General features: G+C 44.2%; 1 long non-coding RNA gene across 1 annotated transcript; it reads left to right on the top strand.

Annotated features, from left to right (window-relative positions):
* Nucleotides 1–14,520: 14,520 nt before the first annotated feature.
* Nucleotides 14,521–15,308, top strand: LOC120975362 (uncharacterized). The gene is made up of 2 exons (XR_005771138.3): nt 14,521–14,624; nt 15,146–15,308. It is a non-coding gene; the product is annotated as an uncharacterized lncRNA (long non-coding RNA).
* Nucleotides 15,309–15,537: the final 229 nt, after the last annotated feature.

The following is a 15,537-nucleotide window of genomic DNA, read 5'->3' as shown; positions in this document are numbered from 1 at the left end:
GGATCAGATAACAAATAGAGATGGCGAGAAGTATTACTATATCAAGAATTCTCAAGAGGTGGAGAAATTCTCACAATATCCTTGACATAAAAGATGGCAATACTCCAAGGTAGAACACAACATAGGCTGGTTAGCAAGGAGCTCCATAATTTGATCAAGTTTGTGATGAAAGGAATGAAAGGTTGTTGTCGATGGTAACTCAAATTACCAAGGAACGAGGATGGCACTTATCATCAAGAATTCCATTGATATCCTGGAAGGAGTCAAAATGTTGATGATGTTCACGGCAAATTTTGTCAAGAGGCTCCACGAAGATGTAATCGATCGGCGATGACATCAAGTCAAAGGAATGATGAAGCGATAGGTTAATGGAACCAAGGGGAAGGCACAAACTTGAAATCAAGCCTGTTGTTCAAGGCGAACTAATATGATGAGGAAGATCGACGTAAGCTTAGCTCATCACCGAAAGTTGTGTTCCGGGAAGGACCGGGTAGCACAGTTAAAAGTTTGCACGATAATGATATAGCCGATAAGGCTAGGAATGACTTGAAGGATTATTACACTCGTAAGCAACAAGAATTACTTAGAGTTATTGAATCGGAGTGCGGAATCGATTCGCTTATCGGTGTTCTCGAGTGACTAATAACTCAGAGCCCGTGGAAAACTGGGATCAGTGAGAATGTAGCACTTGATGAAGAACTCATAAGAAGTTATGCAGTTCCATGATAATCTCGAGATACCAGGGGGGTAATACTCGACGACAAACCAAAGTAGAGGTTGGACTGGGGTATTGCCCTTACAAAAGACAAGTGCTTAAACTTGTACGAGAAATGGTATTTAAAGGAGAACATGGTCGGAACCACGATTGCAAAAGGATCAATACACAGATACTAGACGATATCATATCAAGGAAATAGTTACTATTACAAGAAGCTTCTAAGATAGCATCTACATCGTGTCCATGGGCATGAACACAAAGTTCAAGGTCGACTCCCACTTCTCCAATGCATAACCTTTCATTAACTTCTCGCATTCGATAAAGGCATTAGAGTTGAAAGTTTTACCTGGTGAAATACCAGATGAGTATGGCCCGTGAAATCTTTCGGGCTCACATGCATCAGTACTTAACCAGAGGAAGAAAGAATGCCAGGAGATCAGGTTATAGAAACAACTGACTAACTCAAAGCTCACATGTAAAGGAATTATAGTTTCCAATCAAAGGATCAGAAGCAAATGCTCTGATTAAGGATGGATAACTTGAGTAAGCTTAGGGGTACAAACGACGACAATTTGATTGGTCGAGATCCAGCTCATGTTAAAAATGACGTCTGAGCCGGAAGGATGAATTCTAGGATCTGATTGAGGATTGCGAGCATTCGCAACAAATTGGATCAACGGACTCAAAATGATAATGGCAAGAGATGCCAATAATATTACGAGACTTAAGATTAATCATAATGCAAGTAAGCAAGAATTTCAAGAGCAAAAAGGCTCCTGAAGATTTTCGAAGATCGAATGATATTAGGAACACTTTTGTGAAATACATGAATCAACTGGGGATGAGCGGATACTCGGTAAGTGCGAGAATTATTCGTAGGGGTATTCAGGTGACAAAGAACTGTATAGCAGTAAGCTCAAAGGATTCTTGGAACAACCGAGAGCGGTTCGGGGCATCTTGTATCAACAAGATCAACTTGGAATAAAATTAAGAACGACGGGTGTAAGTATTTATCCATAGATCAGTGGTAGGGAATTGCAAAAGCAACGTGCACAAAGTCTCGAGAACATTGGAGAATATTTGAGGGCACCTTGTAATAACAAGGGCAATTGGGGATGAAGGTATGAACGATAAAAGTATGTATTTATCCATAAAGATTTATGGGTGATAGGGATCGCAATGGCGAAGGGCACAAGGGTCTCGGGAAAGCATCAGAGAGTGTCTTCAGAATCTTCTGGTGCAGCAGGCGATCATCTGTAATAAGGGGCTCTCCGGGTGAAAGTGATAACGAGATCCTAATGTTAGATTTAGCAAAATTCATTTAACCCGAATAGAAGAGAGATCAGAGTCCCAGAGTATAGACAAGGAGTAAAAGATCCTAATACCACCCAATGGCGACGTGGGCCCGTAAGCCACACAGCCATGTTAGTAAAAGTTTTTCAATGACTAGACTTGACTTCGGCCAAGGAGTTGGAAAGGGGGATTCCTACAGGCAGTTGGCTCTGATACCAACTTGTGACGCCCCCGATTTGACCATACACTAATCATGCACGAAAATGTGTACGATCAAGATCAGGGACTCACGGGAAGATATCACAACACAACTCTACAACATAAATAAGTCATACAAGCATCATAATACAAGCCAGGGGCCTCGAGGGCTCGAATACAATTGCTCGATCATAGACGAGTCAGCGGAAGCAACAATATCTGAGTACAGACATAAGTTAAACAAGGTTGCCTTAAGAAGACTAGCACAAAAGTAGCAACGATCGAAAAGGCAAGGCCTCCTGCCTGGGACCTCCTAACTACTCCTCGAAGCCGAACTCCATGTAGAATCATCCTCGGGATCTCTAGCTCCTGGAACTCCAGCATCTGGTTGCGACAATCAGGTATAGGAAGGGGAAAAGAGGGAGAAAAGCAACCGTGAGTACTCATCCAAAGTACTCGCAAGCAAGGAGCTACACTACATATGCATGGGTATATGTGTAAAGGGGCATATCAGTGGACTGAACTGCAGAATGCCAGAATACGAGGGGGATAGCTAATCCTATCGAAGACTACGCTTCTGGCCATCTCCATCTTGCAGCATGTAGAAGAGAGTAGATTGAAGTCCTCCAAGTAGCATCGCATAGCATAATCCTACCCGGCGATCCCCTCCTCGTAGCCCTGTTAGAGAGCGATCACCGGGTTGTATCTGGCACTTGGAAGGGTGTATTTTATTCAGTATCCAGTTCTAGTTGTCATAAGGTCAAGGTACAACTCCGGGTCGTCCTTTTACCGAGGGACACGGCTATTCGAATAGATAAACTTCCCTGCAGGGGTGCACCACATAACCCAACACGCTCGATCCCATTTGGCCGGACACACTTTTCTGGGTCATGCCCGGCCTCGTAAGATCAACGCGTCGCAGCCCCACCTAAGCACAACAGAGAGGTCAGCACGCCGGTCTAACCCTATGCGCGCAGGGGTCTGGGCCCATCGCCCTATGCACACCTGCACGTTGCGTACGCGGCCGGAAGCAGACCTAGCCTAGTGGCGTTCCAGTCCAATCCGGCGCGCGCCACTCAGTCGCTGACGTCACGAAGGCTTCGGCTGATACCACGACGCCGGGATACCCATAACTACTCCCGCGTAGATGGTTAGTGCGTATAGACCAAATGGCCAGACTCAGATCAAATACCCAGAACTCGTTAAGCGTGTTAAGTATCCGCGAACGCCGACCAGGGCCAGGCCCACCTCTCTCCCGGGTGGTCTCAACCTGCCCTGTCGCTCCGCCACAAAGCAACAGTCGGGGGCCGTCAGGAACCCAGGCCCACCTCTACCGGGGTGGAGCCACCTGTCCTTTCAGCCCCCTCATCAGAATCACTTGCGGGTACTCCTCGAGCCGACCCGACTTTAGTCACCACATGTGTCATGTATATAATGTATATAGTATATACCCGTGATCACCTCCCGAAGTGATCACGGCCCAGTAGTATAGCATGGCAGACGGACAAGACTGTAGGGCCACTGATGGAACACTAGCATCCTATACTAAGCAGTAGGATAGCAGGTAAGGGTAACAACTGTAGCAACAATGACAGGCTATGCATCAGGATAGGATTAACGGAAAGCAGTAACATGCTACACTATTCTAATGCAAGCGGTAGAGAGTAGAGTAGGCGATATCTGGTGATCAAGGGGGGGGGCTTGCCTGGTTGCTCAGACAAGAAGGAGGGGTCATCGGTGACGTAGTCGACCACAGGGGCATCAGCATCGTCACGGGGTCTACCGAAGAGAAGAGGGGGGAGAAACAGTAAATACATAGCAAGCAAGTGCATAACAGGACAACAGGCAGAGCTAGACGTGTTCTAACACGGTATGGGGTGATACCAGTGAAGGGGGGAAACATCCGGGAAAATATCCCCGATGTTTCGCGTTTTCGGGCAGATGAATCGGAGGGGAAAAGTTGCGTGTTCGTTATGCTAGGGATGCGTGGCGGACGAGCGGGCTGCGTAACCGGATTCGTCTCGTCGTTTTGAGCAACTTTCATGTACAAAGTTTTTTCATCCGAGCTACGGATTATTTTATATTAATTTATAAAGATTTAAATTATTTCTAGAATTAATCGAATTAATTCAATTAGAAAATTAATTATGACGTCAGCATGAGGTCAGCATGATGTCATCAGTCAACCATCTGTTGACTGGGTCAACAGACGCGTGGGTCCCGTTCGTCATAGTCTCAGGTTAACTAAACAGTAGTTAGTTTTTATTAATCGAATAATTAGTTTTAATTATTTAATTAAACAGATTAATTAAGTTAATTAACTAAATTTTATTATTATTATTTTTATAACTTTTTTTAATTCCTCTTTTTTTTAAAAACAAGTTTCCAGGCGGGGGGGCCACTGTCAGTGGCCCTAGGGCCAAACGGGGCGGTTCGGGCGCTGGTGCCCGACAGGGCGCCCCGGGGGGGGGCGCTGGCGAGGCTGTGGGGGTGCGCGGGCGGAGGTGCGGCCGGCCGCGGCGCTGGGCGCGAGCCAGCAGCGCGGCAGATGAGCGGGGCGAGCCGCGGGGCGCCGGGCCTGTATGCGTGGGGGGCGGGGCGTGCGTGCATCGGGCGCGGTCGGGGCGTGGCGACCGCGGGACGCGGCGCGGGGAGCGTGGCGTCGGGCGCACGAGCGGCGGCAGGTGGCCGCGGTGACCGAACGGGGAAGGAAAGGGAAGAGGAAGAGAGGCCGGGGGCCTCACCGCGGGGCCGTAGGGACAGGGCAGCGGTGCTCGGGGAGGACGACGGGGACGGTTCGACGCCGGGGAGGAGTCCGGTGAGGAGGCGTGGTCGAGGCGGAGGACGGAGACGGGCGGCGGGGTCCAGCAGCGTCGAGGTGGGGCGTCGGGTGGCGCCGGGGACGAGCGCCGGCGCCAGGGGCGCGGGGCGGCACCGGGCGGCGTCAGGCTCGGCGAGGCGGCGCCGGGCGTCGGCGATGACGACGGGATCGGGGGCGGCGCGTCCAGATCGGGGAGAGGGGGGGCGCTGGCAGGGCGCAAGGCGAGGCGCGGGGCGACGTCGGGGCGAGGCGGGGAGGCGAGGTCATCCGGTGAGGACCGGCGGCGGCGCGGGTGCAAGGCATCGGGGGCGGCGCTTGCCACCGACGGGATCGGCGCGGGGGAGGGAGAGAGAGGTGGGTGAGATCGAGGGGAGTGGGGGGAGCGAGTGGTGGAAGTGGGGGGTTAGGGTTTCGGGGTAGTGGGGTTAGGTAGGTAGGGGGTGGGCCGGCCCATTCGGGCGGCTGAGGCCAGCTGGGCCACTTGGCCTAGCGCGGGGGGGGGGGTGTCTTTTCCTTTTTTTTGATTGTCTTCTGTTTTTTTTGTTTGTGTTTTCTTTTATTTATTTCCTTTTTACTGTTTTATCTCACTTTCTATTTACTATAGTTTTATAAAATGCTAAATTAGTTCCTAAAATAGTGTTACTACTTATTCTATTGTCACAATAACTTGGGCTCCCAAATAAATTAGTTTAATATTTTATATATTATAAAAAGCATTTAATTATTGGTTTTAGCTGCTGTTTTGCTCATTTTAGAGTATTTAGACGTTTTATAAAAGTGTGGTTCCTCCTCCATTATTACTTAGGATTTATTTGTTCCAATTTGAACATTTTAGTTTTGATGTTTGAAAACTTTTATCGTTTGCCTTGATTTTGAATTTTGAATTTGAACGGGATTGAATCATCGGGAGAATAACAACAGTGATCGTGGTGATGTGGCCGCATTAGCAGGGAATTACTGTAGCCTAATTATCCGGGCGTCATAGGCGGAGCGCCGGAAAAGGCCCCAAGATGGGATCTCACGGGAACAGAAGGTTGCGGCGGTGGAAATAGGGTTTTTGCTCCGTATCTGATGTTTTCAGGGTACATGGGTATATATAGGAGGAAGAAGTACATCGGTGGAGCAACGTGGGCCCCACGAGGGTGGAGGGTGCCCCGGGGGGGTAGGCGCGCCCCCTGCCTCGTGCTCTCCTCGTTGATTTCTTTACGTAGACTCCAAGTCCTCTGGATCATGTTTGTTCCGAAAATCACGTTCCCGAAGGTTTCATTCCGTTTGGACTCCGTTTGATATTGTTTTTCTGCGAAACACTGAAATAGGAAAAAAACAGCAATTCGGGTTGGGCCTCCGGTTAATAGGTTAGTCCCAAAAATAATATAAAAGTGTATAATAAAGCCCATTAAACATCCAAAACAGAATATAATATAGCATGGAACAATAAAAAATTATAGATACGTTGGAGACGTATCAAGCATCCCCAAGCTTAATTCCTGCTCGTCCTCGAGTAGGTAAATGATAAAACCCGAATTTTTGATGTGGAATGCTACTTGGCATAATTTTCAATGTAATTCTCTTAATTGTGGTATGAATGTTCAGATCCGAATGATTCAAGATAAAAGTCTAATATTGACATAAAAATAATAATACTTCAAGCATACTAACTAAGCAATTATGTCTTCTCAAAATAACATGGTCAAAGAAAGTTATCCCTACAAAATCATATAGTCTGGCTATGCTCTATCTTCATCACACAAAGTATTTAATCATGCACAACCCCGATGACAAGCCAAACAATTGTTTCATATTTTTGGTGTTCTCAAACTTTTCAATCTTCACGCAATACATGAGCGTGAGCCATGGACATAGCACTATATGTGGAATAGAATGGTGGTTGTGGAGAAGACAAAAAAAAGGAGAAGATAGTCTCACATCAACTAGGCATCTCAAAGGGCTATGGAGATGCCCATTAATAGATATCAATGTGAGTGAGTAGGGATTGCCATGCAACGGATGCACTAGAGCTATAAGTATATGAAAGCTCAACAAAAGAAACTAAGTGGGTGTGCATCCAACTCGCTTGCTCACGAAGACCTAGGGCATTTGGAGGAAGCCCATCATTGGAATATACAAGCCAAGTTCTATGATGTAAAATTCCCAATAGTATATGAAAGTGATAACATAGGAGACTCTCTATCATGAAGATCATGGTGCTACTTTTGAAGCACAGGTGTGGTAAAAGGATAGTAACATTGTCCCTTCTCTTTTTTTCTCTCATTTTTTTATTTGGGACTTTTCTCTTTTTTTATGGCCTCTTTTTTTCTTCTTTTTTTTCCTTTTTTTCATCCGGAGTCTCATCCCGACTTGTGGGGGAATCATAGTCTCCATCATCCTTTCCTCACTTGGGACAATGCTCTAATAATGATGATCATCACACTTTTATTTTCTTTACAACTCAAAACTTAGAACAAAATATGACTCTATGTGGATGCCTCCGGCGGTGTACCGAGATATGCAATGAATCAAGAGTGACATGTATGAAAGAATTATGAACGGTGGCTTTGCCACAAATACGATGTCAACTACATGATCATGCAAAGCAATATGACAATGATGAAGCGTGTCATAGTAAACGAAACGGTGGTAAGTTGCATGGCAATATATCTCGGACTGGCTATGGAAATGCCATGATAGGTAGGTATGGTGGCTGTTTTGAGGAAGGTATATGGTGGGTGTATGATACCAGCGAAAAGTGCACGGTATTAGAGAGGCTAGCGATGGTGGAAGGATGAGAGTGCGTATAGTCCATGGACTCAACATTAGTCATAAAGAACTCATATACTTGTTGCAAAAATCTACAAGTTATCAAAGCAACTTTGCATAAGCAGCTTAATTAAGTAGAAAAACTTAATCGATAGCCTACTACTTATACTTCTTACTTTCACTTTGATTTATACTTTGACTTTCGCAAAGTATTACGCGCACGCTCCTAGGGGGATAGATTGGTAGGAGAAGACCATCGCTCGTCCCCGACCGCCACTTATAAGGAAGACAATCAATAAATAAATCATGCTCCGACTTCATCACATAACGGTTCACCATACGTGCATGCTACGGGAATCACAAACTTTAACACGAGTATTTCTCAAATTCACAACTACTCAACTAGAATGACTCTAATATCACCATCTTCATATCTCAAAACAATTATCAAGCATCAAACTTCTCATAGTATTCAACACACTCATAAGATTTTTTTTACTAATCTGGGATGCCTATCATAATTAAAGAAAATTACCATGCTGTTTTGTAGGACTCTCAAAATAATATAAGTGAAGCATGAGAGAACAATAGTTTCTGTAAAACAAATCCACCACCGTGCTCTAAAAGATATAAGTGAAGCACTAGAGCAAAAACTATATAGCTCAAAAGATATAAGTGAAGCACATAGAGTATTCTAATAAATTCCGAATCTTGTGTGTCTCTCTCAAAAGGTGTTTATAGCAAGGATGATTGTGGTAAACTAAAAAGCAAAGACTCAAATTATACAAGACGCTCCAAGCAAAACACATATCATGTGGTGAATAAAAATATAGCTCCAAGTAAAGTTACCGATGGACGAAGACGAAAGAGGGGATGCCTTTCGGGGCATCCCCAAGCTTTGGCTTTTTGGTGTCCTTAGATTATCTTGGGGTGCCATGGGCATCCCCAAGCTTAGGCTCTTGCCACTCTTCCTTCCATAATCCATCAAATCTTTTACCCAAAACTTGAAAACTTCACAACACAAAACTTAACATTAAAATCTCGTGAGCTCCGTTAGCGAAAGAAAACAAAACACCACTTCAAGGTACTGTAATGAACTCATTCTTTATTTATATTGGTGTTAAACCTACTTTATTCCAAATTCTCTATGGTTTATAAACTCTTTTACTAGCCATAGATTCATCAAAATAAGCAAACAACACACAAAAAACAGAATCTGTCAAAAACAGAACAGTCTGTAGTAATTTGTAACTAACGCAAACTTCTGGAACTCAAAAAATCTACCAAAATAGGAAGACCTAGATAATTTGTTTATTGATATACTGCAATTGGAATCAGTATTTTATCACGTTCTGGTGATTTTTAACAATTGTTTTCGTGAACAGAAAGTTTCTGGAATTTTCAGCAAGATCAAATAACTATCATCCAAGAAGATCCTATAGGTTTAACTTGGCACAAACACTAATTAAAACATAAAAACAAATCTAACCAGAGGCTAGATCAAATATTTATTCCTAAACAGAAGCAAAAAGCAAAAACCTAAAATGAAATTGGGTTGCCTCCCAACAAGCGCTATCGTTTAACGCTCCTAGCTAGGCATAAAAACAAGGATAGATCTAGGTATTGCCATCTTTGGTAGGCAATCCATAAGTGGCTCTCATAACGGATTCATAAGGTAATTTTATTTTATTTCTAGGGAAGTGTTCCATGCCTTTCCTTAACGGAAATTGGAATCTAATATTCCCTTCCTTCATATCAATAATTGCACCAATCGTTCTAAGGAAAGGTCTACCAAGAATAATAGGACATGAAGGATTGCAATCTATATCAAGAGCAATTAAATCTACGGGCACATAGTTCCTATTTGCAACAATAAGAACATCATTAATTCTTCCCATAGGTTTCTTAATGGTGGAATCCGCAAGGTGCAAGTTCAAAGAACAATCATCAAATTCAAGGAATCCTAGCAAATCACACAAAGTTTTTGGGATCGTGGAAACACTAGCACCCAAATCACACAAAGCATAGCATTCATGATCTTTAATTTTAATTTTAATAGTAGGTTCCCACTCATCATAAAGTTTTCTAGGGATAGAAACTTCCAACTCAAGTTTTTCTTCATAAGATTGCATCAAAGCATCAATGATATGTTTAGTAAAAGCTTTATTTTGACTATAAGCATGAGGAGAACTTAGCACGGATTGCAACAAGGAAATACAATCTATCAAAGAGAAATTATCATAATTAAATTCCTTGAAATCCAAGATAGTGGGTTCATTGATATCTAAAGTTTTGACTTCTTCAATCCCACTTTTACCAAATTTCGCATCAAGATTTAAAGACTCCGAGTTTTTTGAATGCCTTCTAGGTAAAGGTGGCTCATATTCAGTCCCATCATTATCAAGATTCATATTGCAAAACAAAGATTTAATAGGGGACACATCAATAACTTTTAGATCTTCATCTTTATTATCATGAAAATTTTCTGGTTTAGCGGCCATCTTATTAACTAAGGTGGCCTGCTTATCCGAGATTCCAGCTATTAATTTTTCGAGATGAGCAATCTTAGATTTCAAACCATAAAATTCCTTAGACATATCATCGAGCTCTTTATTCATATATCCCATAAAGCTTTTTTGTTCCTTAAGCTCGTTTCTAAAGAAATTATTATGCTCAAATTGTAAAGTCATAAAACTTCTGACGTTGCATTCAATCTCTTCTAACCTTTTAAGGTGGAGATCACCAAATCTAGGTAGAGCCATCGTGACAAGCAAGCTATCCAACACACGAGCAAACAAGAAGCAAGCGAAAAAGAGGCCAACCGAAAAGAGAGGGCGAATAAAACGACAATGGTGAAGTGGGGGAGAGGAAAATGGCAAATAATGTAATGCGAGGGATAAGAGTTTGTGATGGGTACTTGGTATGTCTTGAATTTTGTGGACTCGGCAACGGCACCAAGAATGGCTTGTTGTTGGGAGTCAAATCTTGACTTGACTTGGCGCGAATCTCCCCGACAACGGCGCCAGAAATCCTTCTTGCTACCTCTTGAGCACTGCGTTGGTTTTCCCTTGAAGAGGAAAGGGTGATGCAGTAAAGTAGCGTAAGTATTTCCCTCAGTTTTTGAGAACCAAGGTATCAATCCAGTAGGAGATCACGCTCGAGTCCCACGCACCTACACAAACAAATAAGAACCTCGCAACCAACGTGATAAAGGGGTTGTCAATCCCTTCACGGTCACTTACGAGAGTGAGATCTGATAGATATGATAAGATAATATTTTTTGGGTATTTTTATGATAAAGAGAAATAAAGATGCAAAGTAAAATACACGGCAATAGAAATAGCTAAGTGTTGGAAGATTAATATGATGGAAAATAGACCCGAGGGTCGTAGGTTTCACTAGTGGCTTCTCTCAAGGGCATAAGTATTACGGTGGGTGAACAAATTACTGTCGAGCAATTGATACAATTGAGCATAATTATGAGAACACTACAAGGAAAAAGGCTAATTAGTGGCGCACCTGTTTTGGCCATTAATGGCGCACTATAGGTGCGCCACTATTACCCCGCCACTAGTAACAAATACTAATGGCGCACCTCTGGTGCGCCATTAGTATTGCAGGTAACAGTGGCGCACCTTGTAGTGCGCCATTACTATTGCTACAGGTGCGCCACTGGTAACTTATTTTTTTGAATTTTTTTCTGAATTTTGAAGGCGGGAAAATAGTAGTGGCGCACCGTCTAACCCCCACCGTGCGCCATTGCTATTTTTGAATTTTGAATTTGGATCTGGATCATGATTTTTTTGCTCGTGTTTTGCACGATATTTTTTAAATTTTGTTCTCGTTTTTTGATCTTGTACGTTCTTTTGCCGGAGAGGAGTTCGCCGGAGAGGAGGGCCGAGGTCACCGGAGAGGAGGAGGAGGAGGTCACCGGAGAGGAGCTCGCCTACATCGCCGGAGAGGAGGAGGAGGTCGCCGGAGAGGAGTTCACCGGAGAGGAGGGAGGAGAAACCGTGAGGGGAGGGGAGGAGAGGAGGGAGGAGGAGCTCACTGGAGAGGAGGGAGGAGGAGATCACCGGAGAGGAGGGAGGAGAAACCGTGAGGAGAGGGGAGGAAAGAAGAGGAGGGAGGAGGAGGTTGCCGGAGAGGAGGAGGAGGAGGTCGCCGGAGAGGAGGAGGGGAGTATGGTGGAGGAGAGGAGGGGACGTGGAGTGGAGGAGAGGAGGAGATGCAGTGGAGGAGAGGTGGAGTGGAGGAGAACAATGAAGAGGTAAGGAGGAGAGGACCCCGGCCAGCCATATATACGGCATAGTAATGGCGCACCGTGGGCAGGTGCGCCATTACTAACTTTTTTTAATTTTTTGATTTATTTTGAATTTTGAAGGCGGGAAGATAGTAATGCGCACCGTGGGCAGGTGCGCCATTACTAACTTTATTTTTATTTTTTGATATAGTTTGAATTTTGAAGGCGGGAAGATAGTAATGGCGCACCATGGGCAGGTGTGCCATTACTGAGTTTGATTTTTTTTGAATTTTTTTGAATTTTTTTGCCTCTCCAGATCTTGAAAGCCCCGTAACTTTTCTTTCTGTTAGGTTTTTGGGGATTTTGAAAATGTTCAACGGGGTTCCCCCGGTTGAAATCGGATGTAACTTTTCGAGTAGATGATTTTTCATATAAAAACTTTTTCATCGGAGTTCGTATGCAAAAGTTATGCCCATTTTACGAATTCTCGAGAGGTTTGCAAAAAAGTCGAAAATTCATGTTTGTAAATTTTGCTAACAACTAGACCACATATCACATGGGAATCTTATTTTCTTTTATTTTTTTTGACATTTCTATCATTTTCTTTTATTTTATTTTGAAACTGAAAAGGCGGTAGGGGGTGCATTTGGTGAATTTTTTGTAAGGCTCAGAAGTGTCATGTGTAAATGTTAGTAGTGGTGCACCAGGGGACAGTGCGCCATTACTAGTTAAAACTAGTAATGGCGCACTATCCCCTGGTGCGCCATTACTAGTTTTGAAAAAAAAGTAAAAACAAAATTGTTAGTAGTGGCGCACAGAGTGTGTGGTGCGCCATTACTAGTTTTGGAAAAATAAAATAAAAAAAATTGTTAGTAGTGGCGCACCGTGGGTGTGGTTCTCCATTAGTGATATGGACACTAATGGCATACCTACACATGGTGCGCCACTGCTATATAGCAGTGGCGCACCACATATGTGGTGCGCCATTAATGTCCATATTAGCTATAGCCCTTTTCCTAGTAGTGGAATATCTAGGTATGATCATGTATATAGGCATCACGTCCGTGACAAGTAGACCGACTCCTGCCTGCATCTACTACTATTACACCACACATCTACCGCTATCCAGCATGCATCTAGAGTATTAAGTTCATAAGAACAGAGTAATGCTTTAAGCAACATGACATGATGTAGAGGGATAAACTCATGCAATATGATATAAACCCCATCTTTTTATCCTTGATGGCAACAATACAATACGTGTCGTTTCCCTTTCTGTCACTGGGATCGAGCACCGCAAGATTGAACCCAAAGCTAAGCACTTCTCCCATTGCAAGAAAGATCAATCTAGTAGGCCAAACCAAACTGATAATTCGAAGAGACTTGCAAAGATAACCAATCATACATCAAAGAATTCAGAGGAGATTCAAATATTGTTCATAGATAATCTTGATCATAAACCCACAATTCATCGGATCTCGACAAACACACCGCAACAGAAGATTACATCGAATAGATCTCCAAGAGAATCGAGGAGAACTTTGTATTGCGATCCAAAGAGAGAGAAGAAGCCATCTAGCTAATAACTATGGACCCGAAGGTCTGAGGTAAACTACACACACATCATCGGAGAGGCTATGGTGTTGATGTAGAAGCCCTCCGTGATCAATGTGACACTACTACAAATAGAGAATTTGCCATCAGTCATTTCTTTGCCGTCTGCCAGCGGATGGCAAAGAACGTCTTTGCCATCCGCTTACAAAAAACAGATGGCAAAGAACCTGGTTGCTATCAGCCAGTTCTTTGCCATCTGCCAGCAGATGGCAAAGAATCTTTTCCGTCTGCTGGCAGATGGCAAAGAAGTGGGTGGGGCCGAGTGGATGACGGAGCTGTAATGGCCCACTAGCCCCACCTCTTTGCCCTCTGCCAGCCGACGGCAAAGGTTCTTTGCCATCAGCTGGCTGATGGCAAAGAGGTGGGGCTTTGCCATCTGTTGGCTGATGGCAAAGATGTGGGCCTTTGCCATCCGTTGGCTGATGGCAAAGAAGTGGGACTATCTCCTCCCCTCTTTTTTTCACAAAAAAATCTCCTCCCCTCTGTCCCAGCCCGGCCCCACCCCTCTCTCTCCCCCCACCTCTCCCAGCCACCACCGCACCATGCCCTAGCCCCGCGTTCCCGACGCCGCCCAGCACCGCCACCGGCCCGCCCCTCCCCGCCACCGCAGCCCGCCCCTCCCCGCCACCGCAGCCCGCCCCTCCACCGTTCTAGGCCGCGGCGCCGCCCCTCCCCCAACCCTCGAGGCTCTTTCCCCTTCCGCCAACCCTAGCCGCTGCACGCAGCAGCCATGGCAGACTGCACCTTCAGCGCCGGCAGCCGCCGCTCGTCCATGCTGTGAAGCCATCCCCGCCCTGCTCGCCTTTGTCCGCCGCCGTCGCGGACCGTTTCCTCTGTCCCCGACCACACATCCCCGCCCTCGTCTACCGCCATCACCGACAAGCATCGACGTCGGCCATTGGCGCGAGCAAGAACCCCGATCCTCCTCCGTCTGCCACTACCGCGAGCAAGAACCCCGATCCTTCACCTACGGGTTGATGGTAAGTTTTGCCTAGTGCTTTGCTTAATTAGCTCCAAAATGACCTATTTAACCTAGGATAGCTCTAAAATAACCTATACTTAGCATTTTTTTCCTCCAAAATGACTTAATATGCTTAGCTAGCTCAAAATTGACCTATTTAACCTAGGATAGCTCTAAAATGACCTATACTTAGCATTTTTTCCTCCAAATGACTTAATATGTTTAGCTAGCTCTAGAATGACATAATATGCTTACGAAATGACATATTTTAGTTCCGAAATGACTTCATATGCTTAGCTAGCTCCAAAATGACATAATAAACTTATTAGTTCCAAAATGACCTTACTTAGCATTTTTTACACCAAAATGACTTAGTATGCTTAGCTAGCTCAAAAATGACATCATAACCATACTTAGCTCCAAAATGACCTATTTTACAGATATAAGTTGCATCATAATAATCTTCACATTTTAGTTGCATCATAATAATCTTCTTCTTCTAGTCTTCTTCTTCTAACTTTCTTCTTTCCCATTTTTTAGATTTGCTTCAGATCACGGAAGCTTGGGTTGATGGAGTGCTTGTCTTTAGTTTTTGTTTTGACTTTGTGAAACTTGCTACCTATGATGAAACTGTGTAATATTGATGAAACTATGTATATGTATGGATGAAACTTGCTACTATTGGTAACATGTGTTGGATATATTTGCGTCCATGACTATTGGTAATATGTGTTGAATATGCTATATTGGTCATATATATATATATATGTTTGATTTTCTGTGAAAATGAATTGATATAAGAAAAAACAAAATTAAATGAGGCAATATAGGCACTTTGCCATCTGCTGGCTGATGGCAAAGAGCTTTGCCATCCGCTGGCAGATGGCAAAGAGGCCACGTGGCAGCAACCTGTGTAGCGCTCATCTGGCCTA

Source organism: Aegilops tauschii, chromosome 3 (assembly GCF_002575655.3).
Source record: "Aegilops tauschii subsp. strangulata cultivar AL8/78 chromosome 3, Aet v6.0, whole genome shotgun sequence".
In the NCBI taxonomy this organism is placed as follows: domain Eukaryota; kingdom Viridiplantae; phylum Streptophyta; class Magnoliopsida; order Poales; family Poaceae; genus Aegilops; species Aegilops tauschii.
The sequence above is the reverse complement of the archived record's forward strand: the minus strand, read 5'-3'. Positions and strand labels throughout refer to the sequence as shown.